The following is a 22618-nucleotide window of genomic DNA, read 5'->3' as shown; positions in this document are numbered from 1 at the left end:
ATTTTAGCATAGCATAGCCAGCATCGCCTGGAGGAGGTTTTGGGGGGAGGTTTTGAGGGTGGGTTTGGGGGAGATTTTAGGGGGCGTTTTTGGGGAGAGACATCTACAGTAAATCATGGAGAGCTTTTGTCAGCACACAAGTCTTTCTTTAGCAGCATACAACCAATCTGCCTTCGTGACTCACTGACACATATACCATAACCATAGCCAGAGGGAGAGAGAGGGAGAGAGAGACAAAGAGAGAGAGAGGGCGCTTGTTTTCCACTGTATTCAAACTGTGAGGCAGCAAGGGCCCAAGTGCATCAATGGATGGCCATAATACAATTCTCGATGTAGGCTACAATTGGTTAAAAAGTCCAATGGTTTTCGTTGCTATTGCTCAAAATATCAAATAAGTCCCCCTTTCTCTGAGATAATTGGGTAAGCGTAAACTGCTATTTCAGCCATCAGTTGTGTTATCATTTAACAGTGTCTGTAGTGGAAGGCATTTTTACATCAGTTTTTCGCTGTCATTGTGGGAGTGAGTGATCGATGGCTGGTTTAATTAGCCTCACCTGGGAGAGTCTGATTGGACTCCTGGGCTGGGTGAGGCTGCACACCTGTTGCACATTGAGTAATCAGTGTGCACAGGTTATGGTGTAATCCATTTTGATGGTACGTGCAAGTCATAAGTTGTCATAAGTCATAAGATTTACAACTTATGGTCTGCATAAATGCAGACCATAAGTTGTAAATCTCTCAGCATTCTTGCGGCATTTGTGGAGGCACGTCCCCTTTTGGTCGTAGTAGCTTTCCCGTTTCTCATTGGCTAGTCATTGTTATTGTTAGCTACATTAGCCTCTTTAGCAAACCAGCTCGAAAACAAACGACACAACTTTACATTGTATTGCATGCACAGCAAGACTGTGCAATGCATACATTTGTGACCGGCATAAAGTAGCAATGTAATCAAGTGTGTAAGAACATTTATGTGTTATAATTGACATTAAAATGATACAAACACGAAGAAAATAAATCTCTTTACGGCGCAGCCATTTTTGTTGACGAGTAGTACGGTCGGCGTCACTGAACTCGCTCTACTTTCAGAATAGCGAGCGGGACCGACGAAAAGGGGGCGTGCCTCAGTGAAATGCCGCAAGAAAGCTGGGAGATTTGCAACTTACGACTTGCACGAACCGGCATAGCATCATCAGAGATCTCCTGCATGGCAGCGGAGCACCCTTGCCACCCCTGCCATATTCAGTTTCTAACCATTTTGTTATAAACCGCATTTCAACACCACCAACCTGCGTCCTTTGTCTGGAGGAGCCCAAAAGAAGTCAACTAGGTGGAGAGTGGCAGCCAGCGAAGTGGCGTGTAGACCTGACGTTTTCTACAGTCATGTTCTACTGATCTCCACTGTCAGTTGATGCATACCAGCGACTTAGATACAGTACGATATGACATCTGATCAGTAAATGAGTACCAGACAAGACACCCCATACCCCATACCAGACAGACAAATCCATGAGACAGAGAATACATGGCCTTTAAGAAAGAAATGAATAGTTAAACATCTCCACGTGTACGATTTCGGCTGCATTCCACTGTAATAACACGTCTCAACGCGGTGACGGATGGCAGGCGAGGGAATGTGACTACTGACCTGAGACAGATGCATGATGGTAGTTAAGCAGCTAGTACTGATGCATAATGTTAGTTAACTAGCTAGTACAGAACCCAGATGCAAGTTTTTTGTTAACCAGCTAGTATAGATGCATGATGGTAGTTCAGCTGCTAGTATATATGCATTATGATGGTTAACCAGCTAGTATAGATGCATGATGGTAGTTAACCAGCTAGTATAGATGCATGATGGTAGTTCAGTAGCTAGTATATATGCATTATGATGGTCAACCAGCTAGTATAGATGCATGACGGCAGTTAACCAGCTACTACAGATACATGATGGTTTGTTAACTAGCTAGTTTGGTTGAATGGTGATAGTGCACTAGCTAGTTTAGATACATGATGATAGTTAACCAGCTAGTAGAGGACCCAGCTGCAGGAAAGTAGTTAACCATCTAGTATTGATGCATTATGGTAGTTAACCAGCTAGTATTGATGCATTATAGTATACCAAGTTGAACCGAGATGCAAGATGGTAGTTAACAAGCTACCAGAACCAAGGTGCATGATGGGTAATGTGTGGAGCCATATTAATGGTAGCTCCAGCCAGCATTATTTAGTGTGCTAGCGGCTACGCTAGCTTCCACTGCTTGGCACTAAAGTAGAAGAACTAACTGTTACCATGTGTGGGTCAAGATGTAGGTATGCTAGCCCCCAGCGCTAGGCCTCAAGGTGTGTGTGTGTGTGTGTGTGTGTGTGTGTGTGTGTGTGTGTGTGTGTGTGTGTGTGTGTGTGTGTGTGTGTGTGTGTGTGTGTGTGTGTGTGTGTGTGTGTGTGAATATTCAACACCATGAGGTGAGCTTCTATGCATCGTATTGTGATCCAAGATCCATGTTCAGTATTCTGAGAGTTTAGTTCAATATCATATAACTACTCTAGCTGTGGTTTTCATTCCATTGTGTGTGTGTGTGCGTGTGCGTGTGTGTGCGTGTGCGTGTGCGTGTGTGTGTGTGTGTGTGTGTGTGTGTCTCTCTTTGTGTCTCTCTTTGTGTGTGTGCGTGTGTGTGTGTGTGTGTGTGTGTGTGTGTGTGTGTGTGTGTGTGTGTGTGTGTGTGTGTGTGCATGCGCGTGTGTGTGTGTGTGTGTGTGTGTGTGTGTGTGTGTGTGTGTGTGTGTGTGTGTGTGTGTGTGTGTGTGTGTGTGTGTGTGTGTGTGTGTGTGAATAGCTGGCATCTGGTAGCCATCTCACTCTGGCTCTCTCGCTGGAGGAAATTCCAGAGAGGGAAAGAGGAGGGCGCGCACATACACACACACACACAAACACACACACACACACACACACGCACACACACACACACAGACACACACACACATACACACACAGTTGGAAAGCCAGTCACAAAGAACGCAAGATGGCTTGACAGCTTCATGATACTTGAGCCAACACACATTTAAACATGCACATGCACACACACAGTAACGTGAGTCCTTGAGTATGAATAAATATATGAAGTCTTGTGGTTGTTCTGCTGTGTTTCTGCATGCGTGCGTCTGTTTATCTGTGTGAGTGTGTCTGTTTGTATGTGTTTGTGTGTCTGATGAGGAGCGCCAATAACAAATTATCATTATTCTTATTCACAAACAAACATGTACCCAATGTCCTTCAGAAAATAGGGCTCTCCGTACGTTTCTTGCAGTTGGACATCTTGAACATATTGAAGTAAAGATGTATATCTTTGTCGAGGGAGCTGTCGCGATATCCTGCCTTTTGCAACACATCACAACCAGTCATAGACAAACTGTGTCCTGAAGCCTGTCCTCTTGCTAACAACAGATCCATCCTAGCAAGCTCCTCCCACATACCCCCCAGGCCAATCACAGACTGATGCTCTAACCCCTGCCGAACCCCCATCTCTTTGCTCTGTATGCAGGGGTCATCAAACATCCCACTGCATCCATGGCAACCTTTGATAAGTTAAACAAGCCATGATGTTGGGCAGAACTCAGTTATACAAGCCGCTGAAAAGGGATGGTGTAGTGGTCAGGTACTCACAGTGGAAGGTCAAAGGTCAGGTGAGGACAGTATAATACACTGTCCAGATAGTCTTGTGGGACAGTAGTATACACTGTCCATATCGTATTATGGGACAGTAGAATACACTAGGGCTGCTCGATTATGGAAAAAAATCATATTGAAGATTATTTCGGTCAATATTGAAATCACGATTATTCAAATGATTATTTTTGAGTTTGAAAACCTGATGTATTTATTCAGCATGTCTCTCCCAAAAACACTTTGTAACTGAGAACAAAATGGTCAAGAAGAAAATGTTCAAATCTAAAATAATGCACAGATATGTATCCAGCTGTTCTTCTGCACTTTCTAATTTAATAAAAAAAAGGGATAATAATCGAAAACTCGATTATATTAGTTTTGTGATCGTTTGATGCTAAAATCGAAATCGAGATCGAAATTCGATTAATCGCCCAGCCCTAGAATACACTGTCCTAATCGTATTATGGGACAGTAGAAAACACTGTCCTGATCGTATTATGGGACAGTAGAAAACACTGTCCTGATCATCACATGGAGACAGTAGAATACACTGTCCTGATCATCATATGGGGACAGTAGAAAACACTGTCCTGATAAGTCTTGAGGGAAAGTAGAATGCACTGTGCTGATCGATGCTATAAAATGTGCTGCATGCAAAACTAATATTTGCCTAAAATGGAAATCCTTCGGTGTTCGTTATTCAGCACAAACACAAAACACATGCCGACCACAGGTTCATTGTTGACGTTGTTGAGAGGTAAATCAGCCATGATTTTCCTTCAACTTTCTCCCCTCACATTCCAAACTTCGGCACTTGGCACGATATAGAAGATAATAGGGCCTACAAACAAAAAAACTAGTTTTTATTCAGTGTTTCCACACCGCTGCGCATGCTCAAGACTTAGAGATTGAGAGTTTTCTATGGACGTTCATGCAACTGGTAACTTAGCAAATGAGTTTGATTCAGAAGTGATAGTTGGGCTGCAATTCCATCCGTTCCAAAAAGCCCCCTTCTTATCTACCCTGCTTATTAGAATGTTGCTCTGCACTCATAATTCAGAATCATCAGACTTCCTTTAACGCATCAAGCATCTACTCTCAGGATTCAGAATCATCACACTGCCTTTAAAGCATCAAGCAGCTAATCTTAGGATTTGGAATCAACACACAGCCTTTAAAGGGACACTATGTAATATTTTGAGTAATTTATTACCTCAAATCAACATATTCATTCATAAATAAGTCCTCATTGGTGTAAAATGATCTCTGCCAAAAATCTCACTTATCCTCCTGAGCGAAGAATAATTAATATTAATATCAATATGGTTACATAGGACGGGTAAGCTTCATGGAGGCTTCCATTTTCTTCCGGTCTATGAGCTGCCGAGAGGGTCAAAAAGCACTACGTCGTACAGGAATTGCAAACGCGTTTTCACTCTGAGCCAGCGTAACGGTGGAACAGAGCTTATGCCGCTTTTCCACCGCACATGTAGCTCGACTCGACACGACTCGACACGACACGACTCGACACGGTAGCAGCACGGGTGCTTTTCCACCGCAAATAGTACCTCCTGGACGTGGGCGGGGTCGGCTGCGCGAAAGGGCCGTGACGTATTTGTGTACGCGACGCAAACAACACATACGCAACCCACACATGGACAGAACCCACATAACAACAATGGAGGACATCGATCGCATTACTATTATTAGCTGGCATGTTGAAGAAGTTGGAGAAGTGGAACATGTTGGCTGCGGCGCTGCTATGGATGTTACCAGCATGGTTGCCATGTCGCTCTCGTGACTTCGTCACACTCTCTGGCCAATCAGTCGCCGGCCGTCTGCCGACGTCACTTTTTAGCATCGGCTCAGCTCGCTTGGAACCTAGAGCGAGTAGGTACTAGAAAAAGCAGCCACTTCAGGTACCAGATACCATGGTACCGCGGTGGAAACGCAAACAATGCGAGCTGAGTCGAGTCGTGTCGAGTCGTGTCGAGCTGGTACCATGCAGTGGAAAAGCGGCATATTGCCGCTTTTCCACTGCATGGTACCAGCTCGTATAGTATAGCGAGACGAGATTTACCGGCAAATTTGAACATGCACCGCATTTGTTTGAAAGACCATAGTTATGCCACGCCACAGGAGAAGGAATCATCAACGCCAAAAAAAAACGACGATGTGTAAGCATGTATTAGGTGACCTTGGGTGTCTTGAAAGGCGCCTCTAAATGAAATGTATTATTATTATTATTATTATTATTATGTATAACATGGTTTTCCATGGCAACGAGATGGGCGCTCCTATGTTTGAGCGACTCGTCATTGAAAGGCTACTTTCCTCCTCATCCTCATCGTCATCCGCTTATCCGGGGTCGGGTCGCAGGGGGAGCAGCTCAAGCAGGGGGCCCCAGACTTCCCTTTCCCGGGCCACATTGACCAGCTCTGACGGGGGGATCCCGAGGCGTTCCCAGGCCAGTGTTGAGATATAATCTCTCCACCTAGTCCTGGGTCTTCCCCGAGGTCTCCTCCCCACTGGACGTGCCTGAAACACCTCCCAAGGAAGGCGCCCAGTGGGCATCCTTACCAGATGCCCGAACCACCTCAGCTGACTCCTTTCTAAGTAAAGGAGCAGCGGCTCTAATCCGAGTTCCTCACGGATGGCTGAGCTTCTCACCCTATCCCTAAGGGAGACGCCAGCCACCCTTCTGAGAAAACTCATCTCGGCCGCTTGTACCCGCGATCTCGTCCTTTCGGTCATCACCCAGCCCTCATGACCATAGGTGAGGATAGGAACGAAGATCGACCGGTAGATCGAGAGCTTTGCCTTGCGGCTCAGCTCTCTTTTCGTTACAACGGTGCGGTAAAGCGAACGCAATACCGCAGGCTACATACAGCAGGCTACTTTATTACATATTTAATTTACTTTTTCATATTTTTGTCGAGTTTAAATCATGACAATATTCTTATGACTTATGGATACTGTCAAATGCGTTGGAGGAATTCAAAAGCCATTCTTCATCAAGTTATGGAGGTTTATTCTCTGCTGGGGTCACACGTATCCAAATCCACCAAGACGCACTTACGCTAGAGCGGACCTTCTGGAGCTTCAACTCGCTTGCCAGACAGTTGATTTATCACCCGAACAACTGGATTTCATACCAACAACTCTGATAAAGAAGACAATACGGAGGAAAAGAAGATCGAGAGGAGGAATTAGGAACAGGATAGGAGACGAGGAAGTAAACTCTTTGCCAGGGCGACTAACTGGCGGCGCGTACAGTCGCAGCGGCCCCTCTTGAGATCTGTGAGATTGAGATTGAATGTTTGAGTGTGAGACTTCCTACGAACGTAGTTTATGACAGGGAAACAATATTAAACATTAGGACATTGAGAGCGAGTAACATCACTGGCATTCGCTGGCATCTGGACATACTACGCAAACACAGGATACTAACGGACACTGTGACACCGTGCCCGGAACTGCCCGGAGAAGGAAGCAGCAGAGACGGGGTGGACGTGAACAAACTGAACAGCTTCTTTCAGCTCCTACCCTCCAAGAAACGCTATCGCAGCTTAAGATGCTCCACCACCAGGCTGCGGAACAGCTTCCTACCTCAAGCTGTCAGGATGCTCAATGCACCAGCGTCCCAGATCTTCTCACTGGACTTTATTTATTATTTATTTATTATTTATTTATTTATTCATCATTGGGACGTTTGTTTGTTTGTTTGTTTGTTTGTTTGTTTGTTTGAAATGTATGTTGATCTTGATCCGTGAGAAACGCCTTCTCGTTTTGTTGTTCAATCAACAAAATGACAATAAATTTGATTTGATTTGATTTTGATTTGATTCCGTACGTTACAATGTAAATTGTTGGTATTTAGAATACTGTTACATTGTTGAAATCAACGGATTACAATGCGTTGATTAGGATACGAACCTCATCATCACTCGAATGACTCGATGAGGTAGCCTAGTAGGTGTCATGTCACAGCTTCTTGGCACATACTGCCCACCGTAGTTTTTGGACAAGCGAGCACTATTAGTTTGAATGCAATATACAATTGTACCACTAGATGGGAGTAATTTTTACACAGTGTCCCTTTAACGCATCAAGCTGCTATTTCAGGATTCAGAATCATCAAACTGCCTTTAAAGCATCAAGCAGCTAATCTCAGGATTCAGAATCATCACACAGCCTTTAACGCATCAAGCAGCTAATCTCAGGATTCAGAATCAACACACAGCCTTTAACGCATCAAGCAGCTAATCTTAGGATTCAGAATCATCACACAGCCTTTAACGCATCAAGCAGCTAATCTCAGGATTCAGAATCATCACACAGCCTTTAACGCATCAAGCAGCTAATCTCAGGATTCAGAATCAACACACAGCCTTTAAAGCATCAAGCAGCTAATCTTAGGATTCAGAATCATCACACAGCCTTTAACGCATCAAGCAGCTATTTCAGGAGTCAGAATCATCATACAGCCTTTAACGCATCAAGCAGCTAATCTCAGGATTCAGAATCAACACACAGCCTTTAACGCATCAAGCAGCTAATCTCATGACTCAGAATCATCACACAGCCTTTAACGCATCAAGCAGCTAATCTCAGGATTCTGATTCATCACACAGCCTTTAACGCATCAAGCATCTACTCTCAGAATTCTGACAGTGCACCTCTCAGTTACTCCATGGCTATACACAGTGGAAAGTGGAAGCTTTGTTTGTGGGGACTATAGGAGAAAACCACCTCGCCAGGGAAGCCCACATGAGCTTACTTGTGCTGGAGAAAGAAAATATCCAGCTATGGGCGCCACTAAACACTCGTTTCGGATAAGTGGATGTCAATTGCTTGCCAACTGCCCAATTTCGAAACGCATACAAACTACCAGAGGGGTTGAGTTTGAGAAAAATAGTGGCTGATTTACATCTTGAAATAGACAATGGAAACAATTTCTGTGAGCATCTGGTAAGTGTCTGATACTCCTTGGGTCTCTATGTCACCTACATAGCTTCGCCCTTGGTCTCTAGGTCGCTATAGCCACTCTCTGGGTCTCTAATTCCCCCTAGCTACTGGGTCGGCTTAGCTCAGGAGGTAGAGCTTGTAACCGAAAGGTTGCTAGTTCGATCCCCAGCTCCTCCTAGCTGAGTGTTGATGTGTCCCTGAGCAAGACACTTAACCCTAACTGCTCCTGACGAGCTGGCTGTCACCTTGCACACTTGACTCTGCCGTCAGTGTGTCAATGTGTGTATTAACCATTGTAAGTTGCTTTGGATAAAAAAAGTCTGCTAAATGCCCTAATTCTAACTAGCTACTCTCTATCTCTACATCCCGCTAGCTGCTCCCTCCCTGGGTCTCTACGTCACCGTGGGTTATGTCCACCTCTGCGGCCGTCCCTCCAGCTGTAGCGGACAGAGCCGTATCTTCAGTGGAGGGGGAAAGCTTCGCTGAGCCCAGGTTGGCAAGGCCCCCCGTCTGTCAACACAGCGTGGAGGCTGGCTGGACGCGCTCCAGCTGGTATCAGCTAGGCCTGGTATTACCGTAAGTTTCTCTAAATGACTGCTCTGTTTTATTTTGTGGCCGGGACTTCGTGGAAACTTTCATACCAATAATTTCCATTAATTTCCCGCTGAGGTGTTAAACATGAACTGGAGCTGCCGTCTGCAAATACCCAATATCTCAGGAACAAGAAATACTACCCCTACTGCCATCCTACCCTAAGCAAGAAGCACTACCCCTCCCACTATCGTACCCTAACCCTAACCAAGAAGCACCACCCCTACCACAAACATACCCTAACCCTAACCAAGAAGCACCACCCCTACCACAAACATACCCTAACCCTAACCAAGAAGCACCACCCCTACCACAAACATACCCTAACCCTAACCAAGAAGCACCACCCCTACCACAAACATACCCTAACCCTAACCAAGAAGCACCACCCCTCCCACTAGTGTACCCTAAGCCTCACCAAGAAGCACCACCCCTCCCACTAGTGTACCCTCAGCCTCACCAAGAAGCACCACCCCTCCCACTAGTGTACCCTAAGCCTCACCAAGAAGCACCACCCCTCCCACTAGTGTACCCTCAGCCTCACCAAGAAGCACCACCCCTCCCACTAGTGTACCCTCAGCCTCACCAAGAAGCACTTCCCCTAGACCCCTGACCACAAATCTCTAACCCTAACTTCTTACCGCTAACCTCTAGCCTTCTAACCCTCTAACCCAGGGGTCACCAACCTTTTTGAACCTGAGAGCTACTTCATGGGCACTGAGTCATACGAAGGGCACCCAGTTCTATACACTCTTCTGAAATAACAAATTTGCTCAGTTTGCCTTTAGTTAGATATTACTATTGAAGATTAATGATACTCATCTATGTGAAGACATGTTAATAATTAAGTCATGTTAATTATTTCTCACAATAATTATCAACAATGACTTAAAAAAGGTGGGAAAGAGTTGTTCAAGAATGAGTAGTGCTATTTTTAGAACAGGCCTGCGCGCGCCTCATGTGGTCCTTGCGGGCGCCATGGTGCCCGCGGGCACTGTGTTGGTGAACCCTGCTCTAACCCCTAATTATCTAACCTGTTACCTCTACCCCTTCAACCTCTAACCTCTACCTCTCTAACCTGTAGCCCATAACCCTCTAACTTCTAACCCCTAGCCCCTAACCTTCTTACCCCTAGCCCCTAACCTTCTTACCCCTAGCCCCTAACCTTCTAACCTGTAGCCCCTAACTTTCTCACCCTCTAACCTCTAGCCTTCTAACCCCTAGACCTAATGTTTAACCCTCTTAGCTCTAGCCCCGAACCTTCTAACCTCTAGCCCCTAACTTCTAGGGCATAACCTTCTAACCTCTAGGCCCTAACTTCTAGGGCATAACCTTCTAACCTCTAGGCCCTAACGTTCTCACCCTCTAACCTTTAAAGGCTAACCTTTTAACCTTTAGCCTAGTGGTCCATAATAGGCGGCCCGCGGGCCAGACCCGGCCCACCACGAGTTGATTTATGGCCAACAAAAGAATTACTGAGAGAAAAAAAACAAATGGGATTAAAAAATGATACATAAATTATATATTGCGCTGATCAGAGAAGAAGACATCAATAGCGTTAGGTCACTTAATTGCTTTAAGCACAATCAGAGACTTAATAATTAATAATGAATCAAATAAAGTTGATTCAATTAATTAATTAAACTGCTTATTGCTCCCCTAGTACAGCCCCCATCCCTCGTGCAACAAATAATATCAGCAACACTATTGAACTGAATCGAAGATGAGGCAGATAACACAGAGAGAAAACAAGAGAACAGTGGCTACCAAAAAAAGGACAATGAAAATAGAATATTTAAAGCAGATTGGACTCAACAATATTTATTCATTCTACCTGGACATGACATGGCTAAACCAACCTGCTTATCTGCTGTTTGCAACCAATATCGGTTAACAAGGTTGCTCACCTAAAAATCATTTTGAATCTAAACATTGCAGCTTTTATGAAGCATTCCCACCCAGATCCAATCCAAGAAAGCAGAAGATATCTAGCCTAACATCTACTTACTCTGTAAAAATGTTTCATAAAACCACTTATTTTCAAGATAAGAATCGCTCCATGTATAATGGCGTCTCGCAAAGAGCAAGAAACCTTTCTCAGATGCAGACCTTTAGAAGTTTTGTGCTGTGGATACATGCTGGACTAAGTGCTCAGGCACGATGAAAAAACAAGAACCGATCTCGAACAGCTTTCTTTTTTTGTGCTTTTCTTGATGACAAGTCTTTTCGGGAGGAGTTGCTATGTTTGATCTCATGGGCACACTAAAGGTGAAATTGTTTTTACAGAAGTAACCCAGTGTTTTGAGAATAATAATTTGGACATGAGCAAAGGCATATTGACAGACGGAGCTTCGGCCATGATGTTTTATTGATTTGTATACTAAACTTAATTGTTTATTTTCTGTTTGATTATCCTGATAAGGAAGACGACCTGATATCCACTATACAAATAATAGCCTTATAGTACATTTTATGTGTAACTCACTTTTCGTTTGTACAATCTCAATACACCTGAGTGCATTAACGTTTTTTAAAACAACAATCCACAAAACAATAAGACTACAGGGAGGCCTGTCAAGGGGTGAGTATTAAAGTTGATTGGTTTGGTTGCTCGATGGCCGATGGGGCTGGAGGTTGAGTGGCCGATTGTTTCCAAGGGGATTTTAAAAATGGCCCACTATTAAAAGTAATTGGGGTCCCCTGCCCTAACCCCTAGCCCCTAACCTCCTAAGTGTAGCCCCTAACCTTCTCACCCTTTAACTCCTCTCCTATTCCAAGTCCAGGAGAGGATCCTAATTTAAACCAAACCTTACACTCCATCAGCCTGGTCAAACCCCCAACCCTCAGCGGGTCTTCGAAACAAGGCGTGTTATTAAGACCCTCAAGATAGCCAGACTGTGCTAAGTACACATCAACCCTGCTTATTAATAAAAATAAATACAGTAATCCTACCCAGCACACACACACACACACACACACACACACACACACACACACACACACATTGGCACATGCACGAGTGAGGAGAGGAGAAGAGGACAGAGGAAGGGAAAGAGAGGAGAGGATAGGAAAAGAGGAGATGGGAAGGGAGAATAGTGAGCCAGGATGTTACAGCTGGGTCTGAATGTGTACACGTTTTTGTGCATTTTAGTGTGTGTGTGTGTGCATGTGTGCGTGTGTGTGTGTGTGAGGCATTTTGCCAGACAATAACCTTTTATGCAGAAGATGAAGTGTGCCCTTTAATTGAAAACACACGCACGCACGCACGCACACACACACTGCAATTAGCTGCAGGTCAACAGGTCAACCACAGCTCTAAACTAGACACAAGTCCATCACAACACTTAGCTGATCCTGAGACTGAGAACAATCACCCAGATTTCTTGACAAAAAATGTGGGTACACAATTAGAGAGTTTTAACAAACCCAAACACAACGTCCTTCTTGACCTGGCATAAAAATATTTAAACAAAGTTGTTGGACATTTTTTATTTCACCAAACTTGTGGATGTGCACACATTCGAAGGAACAGAAACAAAATATGTAACGTTGCTTGCAACATCAATGCTCAATGTTTTACAAAGCTGTCAGTGTTACACAGTGAATCGCTGTATCGCCAGTTTGATTCACGACCGAGTAGGATTGGGGGAGAGCATGAAAAGTCATCATGTTGTGCAAAGTGTTGTGTTGTGTAAAGGTTTGGTCTGTGGGCGAGTTCTCCGATCGTCGGGCATCGCGAGAATTCCCCGGCCTTCGCAGAACCTCTTTCTCGCTTTGTCCTGCTCTCTAGTCGCTAGTATCTTTTTTTCTTTCTCTCACCCTCACTCTCTCCGTCTTTTTCTCTCTCTGTCTCTCTGGCACAACAAGAGAGGCAACATCGGTTTTCAATCAACAGACACTTGAACTGCAAGTATATTCTGTTTTCTATAAACAAATGCTTCGATAACTTTGAGTTTATTTTTGTTTTCTGTAAACTAAATAATACATGTTTGATTAAAATGTTTTTCTGTTCCCTGTCATATTAGTGTTCTCTCTCTCTCTCTCTCTCTCTCTCTCTCTCTCTCTCTCTCTCTCTCTCTCTCTCTCTCTCTCTCTCTCTCTCTCTCTCTCTCTCTCTCTCTCTCTCTCTCTCTCTCTCTCTCTCTCTCTCTCTCTCTCTCTCTCTCTCTCTCTCTCTCTCTCTCTCTCTCTCTCTCTCTCTCTCTCTCTCTCTCTCTCTCTCTCTCTGGGTTTCTTTGACGTGTTGTCACGAAAACACCTGGACCTAAGATCCCAGTTCAGGACAGAAGCTTCAGTTAAGGCCGTTTGTGAATTTGTTTTGAGTTCTGACTTTAAAGTCAGAATTCTGACTTTAACCCCAGGATTCTCAAACTTTTTTTATTCTGACTTTAAAGTCAGAATTCTGATATAAAAGTGAGAACTTATATCAGAAAAAAATAATCACATGAGGCCCTAATCCTCTTCCATAGTAGTGCTATCGTTGATGGGAGAGCTAAGATCTCTGGTGATAGAGAGATCAGATCTCTGCCTCGATCCTCGTCTGACCTTTAGGTGGAGGAAGGTTTACACACACCTTCCTCCACGGAGTCACGTAAATTGGGTTGGGTTATCTGGCTGTACGGCCAGGTCAGCAGAATCATTGATTGACGTGCTAAGAGATCCGGTATCATGCTTTTTTAGGGTAAATAATGGCATTTGGGGGTACTACCGGAATAGGGCTACATACCTGTATGTTAGAAACACCCCTCATTATTCTCACACTGTTTATTTCTGCAAAACCAATATAAGAATCTTTAAAAAACATACTGTTTTGTATCCTGTCGCAATCAGCCCCACTACCGAGTAGCCGAGTCTGCTGTGATTGGTCGAATGCTTTGCGCGTGTGTCTGCAAATTCAGACCACAAAGAGGTTGGAAATATTGCGGGTAGCTGGGAGGCGACTTCAGGAGGCACTTCAGCACCGCCCACTGTTACACTTATTGAGGGGTGTTCTCGTGGGGGCCAATACCCCTGGCTCAGACTTCGATTTCTCTAGTTAAGCAGACGTAAAACATGTATTCATACGTCAGATAGCAAAGGGAAAAGTCGAAAAAGCTTGATATCACCCCTTTATTGTAGACTGAGGCAGTCACTTGAAAATCCTTGTTTTAAGGGTAAACTGTTGTGGATGGAGCATCTGGGGATTTAAAAAATATTCTTACATCCATTTTGGAGGACCATGTGATTGTTCGCTTATTTTCAGCCGTTGAATGCCCTGCCACTTTGACTTTTAAGATGGCTTTACCATATTTTCATTTTCTTATGAACTAAATGTATATTTTTGTTATTCCTCAATGAATTATCAATTCAATTAAACCTTTATTATTCAGTAAATATGATATCATAATTACATTTTGGTCATAAAGCCCTTATGGGGAGCTTTGCCACCTTAAGTCCCTCCATAGCGCCGGCTCTGCCTATAGAGCCATAGCCTATAGCCTACACCCCCTGTCCAAACACCACATACCTGCCAACCGGCAAAGAGCTGCTCTCCACTCTCTGCATTTCTGTCTCTCTCGTGCTGCCTCGCACAGATCACTCAATATAAATGTGGTTTAAGCTGGCTGTCTTCTGTGTCCACGTGCTTTGGTGTGTGTGTGTATTTGTGTGTTAATGTTTTAGAAGATTAAACATTTATCCACCTCTGTGTGAACAAACATCTCAGCTCTCTTCCAAACAGTTTTCACTTTTCATCAACACTGTTGACAAATTCTTTTTCAGCTTGCTCTGCATGCTAGCATCACCATGCTCTGCATGCTATTGTAGCATAGCATCACCATGCTCTTCATGCTATTGTAGCATAGCATCAACATGCTTTGCATGCTATTGTAGCATAGCATCACGATGCTATGCATGCTATTGTAGCATAGCATGCTCAGCATGCTATTGTAGCATAACATCACCATGCTCTGCAGGCTATCGCTCCAAATGCTATCGCTCCAAATGCTATTGTAGCATCGCATCACCATGCTCTGCATGCTATCACTTTGCATGCTTTTGTATCATAGCTATCGCTACGATAGCATCCGTTTTGTTCTCCCGGAGATAACCACCTATTGCCACCCTACCATAAACACAACAAAGTCTATAGAGAGGAGAATGGTAGAGAGACAAACAGACAGGTAGAGAGACAGCCGGACAGACAGGTAGAGAGACAGACAGACAGGTAGAGAGACATCCTAAACAGACAGAGAAACAGACAGACAGGTAGCGAGGCTGACAGATGGACGGGTTGAGAGACAAAGAGACAGCTAGACAGACGACAGGTTGAGACAGACAGACAACTAGAAAGACAGACAGACTGCTACAGAATCAGACAGCCAGGAAGAGCGATAGACAAACCGCTAGAGAGACAGAGATCAAAGACAGCTAGGGGAAACATGAATGTGGGTGAAAGGTCAGTACAGGTTCATACTTATCTTCCATACACATTCCTTCACAGTGATGTCATCGAAACTCTATATCCCTCACAAATACACACACATCCATTATACAGCCAAAAGTGTTTTGGATGGGACATAACGGCATTTGAGGTGGCATCAGTATGTATGTCTGTATGTAAACTATGATGTCCTTCAATGTTCTCGACAACCGCTGATCTGATTTACTTCGCATGATCTTGGCCCTCTGGGGTGAATTGCTGGCAGGGAGGAGCAGGGTCAAGTATGAAGTTGTTTGGATGAGTGGTTCTCCAGAAAGATGCAACAATCAGCCCAATCTGAACCCCTAACAGGCAGAGAATGGGCATTGCACTGGTGGGTGTGTTGCTTTGGAAAAAGCAAGTGCGGAGTGGAGTTTGCTCTCAAAAAGCTGCCAGCAGCAAAATGGGAGGCCAGGCGATTGGCCTATTCCCAACAGGCACGTTTTGAACGTTGTGATCATGCACTGCACTCTTCTAACTCAATGGAAGGAGACTATGTATTTATGTATACATGTATGTGTATGTTTATCTAAGGGAAAAGTGCTACACAAATAAAGTCGCCTGCTTTGCCTAAGTATGTCTGTCTTTTTGGATGTTCTCGACAACCGTTCATCTGAGCAACTTCACACTCTGTGTGTTGCTGGGGAACCAAGGAACTCCAGTGTTGAGTGAGATGTTGTTATGATAAGCTTGAGCAATGTCAAGAAGCAACACCGCAGGCCATGCCCATTGCGATAAAGTATGTTTTATTTTTTAACGGGAACTCCATTAGTTTGTGTAAGTGATGCACAAGCATGTCAAGAGTTAGCATACACCAACCTCCTTAAAGTCCTCTACTATTAACTATGTCCTGGGTCCTTTGGTACCTTGAACGGCACTTTGAAATTGCATGGATTATCACTGCTAGCTACCTTAGCATAGCTCCTTAGAGTCATCTAATAGTCATTCTAATTTTCAAGTAGTGTAGGGGGTTTCAAGACGAGCCCAGATTGGGCCCTTAAAAACCTCCTACTGTTAGCTATCTTAACCTAGCTCCTTAAGGTCTCCTACTGTAAGATACCTTAGCAAAGCTGCCTAAAGCATCCTACCATTAGCAAACCTTAGCCTAGCGCCTCTACTTCTGTTAGCTATCTCGCCTTAGATCCTTAAAGTATCCTATGTTATGTACCTTAGCCTAGCTTCTTACAACATCCTACTGTTAGCTACTTTCCTTATTTTGATCTGCCGTTAGTCTTAAAACAGATTACCAGGGTATAGGTATACTAGGCAAACTTTGATTTGTCCTGAACCGACCTCTAAGCTCCAAGCTCTACTGCTCACACTCCTTCCATAAAGAGTGTAAGCGGCATCTAGCTGAACGGACTAGGTAGAAATGGAACAAATTGATATTTTATAATTAGTGTAGAATCCCATGAAATTAAGAATCATGTTTTTGTCCCCCTTAGAAAGAACCCTTTATGTGTACATATGGAGCGAGAGCTCTTCCATGGGAGCCGCCATGTTGAACTGCAATGTTTCTACTGTAGCACAGAGCGGACGAATGTCAAAAAAAAAATGTTTTTTGGGCTAAGAGTTGTGAATGTGGAGGGTGGTGTGTTATCCCCATAGCTATGACCCATTTGAGCTTCTTTTTTTAGTGCCATTGTTTTGTAAGAGCATTATAAAATGTGCCTAATAACGCCACGGTATTAGGGAAATACCGTGGCGATAAACTATAGGTTACCTTGAAGTCTAACCCTCTCGTGGACGCAGACAAAAATCAAAATCAACTGATGGCCCGACGGGTCCACAGTACCTCCGCACAAACCGTGGCGTTAAACTCTGTGTCCAAGAAACGTAACCGTCTCTCTGATGTGGACATCAACATCAACCACCGGCCGGACTGAGCTCCACACATCCACACCGTGGCATTATAGAAGTCGTCATAAGTGTCCGAGAAGCTTCACACTCTCTCGGATGCGCTCCTATTGCCTTTCAACAAAATATGTAATCAGAGGATTCATTCATGGAACTCCCTCACCCCACACATAAAACAGTCAGACACCATTACAACCTTCAAGTCACAACTCAAAACTCACCTGTTCAAACTCGCACACAACGTCTAACTGATCACTGTTTTGATTGTTTGTTTGTTTTGTTTTGTCTTGTTTTTGTTTTATTTATTTCTTATTGCTTATGTTTATTTTATTTTATTTATTTTTTATTTTTTTCCACAATGTCTTGTTTTTTAAAAAATGTATGATGACTATATGCTCTGTAAGGTGACCTTGGGTGTCTTGAAAGGCGCCTCTAAATTAAATGTATTATTATTATTATTATTATTATTCAATTATAATGGAGTTTCACTTTTCATCCAAGTGTAAAATAGTGCAGCGAATGGCAGTTTGCAGAGGAGGGTGTGCAATCTTTAATACATCCACTTATTAAAGACCTACGTTTTTCAAGTTTTTCCCCTGTTAGATAACTGAACGTATAGGCTAGCACTCACAGTTCTTACAAATTTAGTTTGTTAGAACTGTGTTGAGAAATACGAATGCAGTTTTCCCCCCCGCCGAGTCCTACAACGTGCAATGACCATGACCATGGTGGCTTGATACCTGATTGTGATTGATAAAGCTGATTTATTTGCAGGCTAGAGCTGCCAAAAATCAACCTGGGCGTGATTAAATAAATGTTGCTTTGCTGCAAGACAAAAAATAGTTACTTGTACCTTAACCTCCACACTACTAACCCTCTACCTAAAAACAGAACTTTAATACCAAGACTAACCCTACACCAACAGTAACCCTCCACAGTAACAATAACCCTTAATACTAACACTAACTCTACACATTAACCCCCGCCCTAACCCTCCACACTAACACTAACGATCACTACTACCAATAATCATCAATACTAGCACTAACCCTCCACAGGAATCCTAACCTCCACACTTACCTTATATCAGATGATATTACAGTAGATAAAGGACTGCAAAGATATATTTACAGTTGCAGCTATCAAAGTTGTGCTCTGAAGATATGGTCAGAGACAGGTGCTGGCAGAGGGGTTCAGGGCCATTAGTGGGGTCTCATATCTCTTGGCTACAGAATAACCCTGATGAACTAGGACGGATACAGGGAGTCTGGGCCGTCCAAGAGGCCCAGAGTGGGCTTATTGGAGTGCTCTTCGTTTACCGGGAGACATGAAACAGAGGTCCTGACTCCCGGCGGATCCTGAAGATCCCATGGCCCACATCGGAGAGCAGCGGTGATAATCCTTGTGTAGGTGTAGGTAGGTGGGTGCACGCGGCTGCTACTTACTGGTAGAGGATGAGGTAAATAACCCCCCCCACACACACACTAACATATTCATTATGTAAAGCGCTTTAGGCATCTTGATAAGCTAAATATATATGGACTCAATATTATTATCATTATGAATGTAGATTGTTATTATTATTATTATTATAACTTGACAATATGTTTTTATTATTTTGTTGGAATATCTTTGATTAGAGACAGGACTTGGAAAAATATGTATCTTAACACGCTATGTTTACTAAACCATTCCAACGACTATATCTCTATATATTATGTATCAACACCAGCAGCAAAGTATAATCTGAAACGTCTGGAAGGAAGAGGTGTCCCATTATTGAAAAATAATACACACCCATTTACCATTATTGACCAATCAGGATCAAGTATTATCAATGCTGAGGCATTCAAATATATAAATATATATAAATATGACTAACTGAACCCTGGTCTAGATCATCTGGTTCTTATAAACTCCTGGCATCAGCTATACCTCTTCAGGGCCCTCCATGTCTATTATCAACTCAACCCCCCCCCCCCCCCTCTCTCTCTCTCTCTCTCTCCCTCTCTCCCTCTCTCCCTATATATATTTTTTTCTCCCTTTCTCTAAATCACTCCCTCTCTCTTTCTCCATCTCTCTGTATCTCTCTTTCTCATGCTCCGTTTCTCTCACTCTATCGCTCACCTCTGTCTCTAACTCTCTCTCTTTATATTTATATATGTGTTTTACAGTTACAAATAATAATTATAGTAGTCTATGTATATAGATATATTGTTTACAGTTATCAATAATAATCATAGAATTCCATAGTTATGGATATATATGTAATAGTTAGTTATACAAATATTATTGTAATCAATATTTAGTTTAGTTATAAATAATAATGAGTCTGTTGTTTTGGATAATAGTTATAAGTAATAATTAGGGTAATCTAGATATTTAGTTTATAGGTATAAATATTATTATTCTTTAGTAATAGATCAATTATTTATAGCTATCAATTATAATTATTCTTTAGTAATAGATTAAGTTATAAATAATAATTATTCTTCATAAAAAAAAATATATATTATAGTTAAGAATAATAATTGTAGGAGTCAGACTTTTGGTTTTGGTTTTCTTTTGTGTGTGTGTGTGTGTGTGTGTGTGTGTGTGTGTGTGTGTGTGTGTGTGTGTGTGTGTGTGTGTGTCTGTGTGTCTGTGTGTGTGTGTGTGTGTGTGTGTGTGTGTGTGTGTGTGTGTGTGTGTGTGTGTGTGTGTGTGTCTGTAGTATATCCAGTGTATTCTGTTGTATAGCCAGTATATTCTGTAATATAGACTGTATATCATATAGCCAGTGTATTCTGTAGCAAATTTAGTAAATCCTGTAGTATAGACAGTTTATTCTGTAGTATAGACAGTATATTCTGTAGTATAGCCAGTATATCATATAGCCCGTGTATTCTTTAGCACATATAGAATAGTCTGTAGTATAGCCAGTAGTATGTCTAGTACAACACACATTCAACACACATGAGTTTGGGAGACTGCGGCGTGTTTATATAAGCAGCTTCATAACAGTACTGAAGTTCTCAGTGTGTACTTCATAACAGTACTGAAGTTCTCAGTGTGTACTAAAGTCCTTCTAGCGTAGACGGAAGCGTGTCACACACAGGAGTACGCTCTCAACTACACCTCGGCGCTGCCACACACACAGCAGCCAAAGTTGTAAACTTTAAATGAGCAAGCTTTTACACTCAAAACAATCAAAGTTGTCGAGTTCAAACCAAGCCAGACTCACCTTCGGGTTGTCCGCGGTTCAGACGGCCATGTTGCCTGCATGATCCCCCTCCATAGTCACCTCTCTCTACGGTCTCTCCGGTCTCCTATAGTGGACCAACGGGATCGGGGAAAGAGAGTAGAGCGGCTTATCGGATACCTTTCCTCTGATTGGCCAGGCTGTACGTCAATCATCGGGCGGGTTGTGGTCCGTAGGGGGCGGTCTGGTCCCGGGTCAGGTTGTGTTGGAGAAGCAGAGCCAATGGTTCTGCCAACCTGTCTACAGAGATCTCATCAGCAGGTTGGCGTTTATAAATGATGGGAATCCAACTGGCTTGACAGGAGAAAAGAGGAGGAGGAGAGGACAGAGGAGGAGACTGATTTAAATCAGTTGTTCAGTTAAATCAGAGTTAAATCAGTTATTCAGTTCTGAATGTTGTCGTGTAGGTATTCAGCATTTTGAACAAAAGGTACTTGTGTGTCAGGTTTTGCGAAATTGTATTTTCCATCAATTATCCATCATCCATTGTCCATCTATCATCCATCCATCATCCATCCATTATCCATTCATCATCCATTCATCCCTCCATCATCCATCCATCCAACTATCCATCTTTATATTAGAGGTAAACTCAAAACGTGGAGTGTTGTGATTCTAATTGACTAAAAGGCTGGTCATTACCATGGCTACAGGCAGCTAGACGCACAGCGGAGATGGTTTAAAGGTCAGTGTGTTTGCACCGGAGCAGCGCTCTACTGCCCCCTGCTAGATGATCAGTATCAACACACCTAAAGTATCAAACCCTCCTGACGGAAGCAGCGTTTCTTTCATAGTCTAGTTTACGGGAAAATAAATGTCCTCGCTGTAATTGGACAACATGATTCTGTTGTATTTATATCTATATTGCATTCTGTTTCCTTTTTTCTTTTTTTTGTATGATATCCATCAGGTCCAACAGGGAAGGCTTCCGTTGTCCACATAGCAATGAAAGGAGACCTTCAGTCTGTGAATGATAAGTGGGAGAATGTCAATGGAGAATGTAAGAGGAGCAAAAATAGTGCCCTGTGGAACCCAACTTGAGGACGGAGAATGACCCACTGGTATCCACAGAGGTTCTGTCAGGTAAGAATACAACAAACCAGTCCTGGTCCCAGCACCAGACAACATCAGAGGCAACATTCAACACTAGTTTATTGTTGAGTGTATAACGCAGGTTTCCATGGTGAAACTAAGGATTAACAACATTGTAAAATCTCATTGTGATTGGTTGATAGCAAGTGCCAATGATGATGTGTTCATGAAGGGAGAGAGTTGAACCAACTGGTTTTCCAACCACAAGATGATGTCAGCTTATTTCTCTCAACACAAATGGAGCTGCTATATCAGTACTGGTTACCACTATCAGGTACCAGCACTACTTATTTTTGTCAATCAATTTCTTCTGGTAAAACAGAACAGAATATTCTTGAGAGGGTGCTTGTGTGTGCTTTTGTGCTTGTGTGTGTGTGTGTGTGTGTGTGTGTGTGTGTGTGTGTGTGTGTGTGTGTGTGTGTGTGTGTGTGTGTGTGTGTGTGTGTGTGTGTGTGTGTGTGTGTGTGTGTGTGTGTGTGTGTGTGTACTTTATTAGGGGCCCAGTGTATGACTCAGCCTGAGTCAGGTCTAAAGAGCCTCAATGCAATGGAAACACACATACACTCACTCACACTGACACATGCACACACACACATTGGCAGACAGATGGTGGGTGTGGTCTTCTTTGGTTAGTTAAACATTCCATGGCTTAAACTCTCTCTCTCTCTCTCTCTCTCTCTCTCTCTCTCTCTCTCTCTCTCTCTCTCTCTCTCTCTCTCTCTCTCTCTCTCTCTCTCTCTCTCTC

At 43.2% G+C, this 22618-nt stretch overlaps 1 protein-coding gene across 7 annotated transcripts in view; it reads right to left on the bottom strand.

Annotated features, from left to right (window-relative positions):
- The window catches only part of il11ra (interleukin 11 receptor, alpha), a 35404-nt gene extending 14483 nt beyond the window's left edge, over positions 1-20921 (bottom strand). For all 7 annotated transcript variants that reach the window (XR_009523266.1, XM_060038972.1, XM_060038975.1 and 4 more), the window contains exon 1: positions 20764-20921. The gene's annotated coding sequence lies outside the window, so the exon portion shown is untranslated. The remainder of the gene's footprint in view (positions 1-20763) is intronic.
- Between the last annotated feature and the right edge of the window lie 1697 nt (positions 20922-22618).

Source organism: Gadus macrocephalus, chromosome 19 (assembly GCF_031168955.1).
Source record: "Gadus macrocephalus chromosome 19, ASM3116895v1".
NCBI classification, from domain to species: domain Eukaryota; kingdom Metazoa; phylum Chordata; class Actinopteri; order Gadiformes; family Gadidae; genus Gadus; species Gadus macrocephalus.
This window is presented reverse-complemented; position numbering and strand designations above follow the sequence as displayed.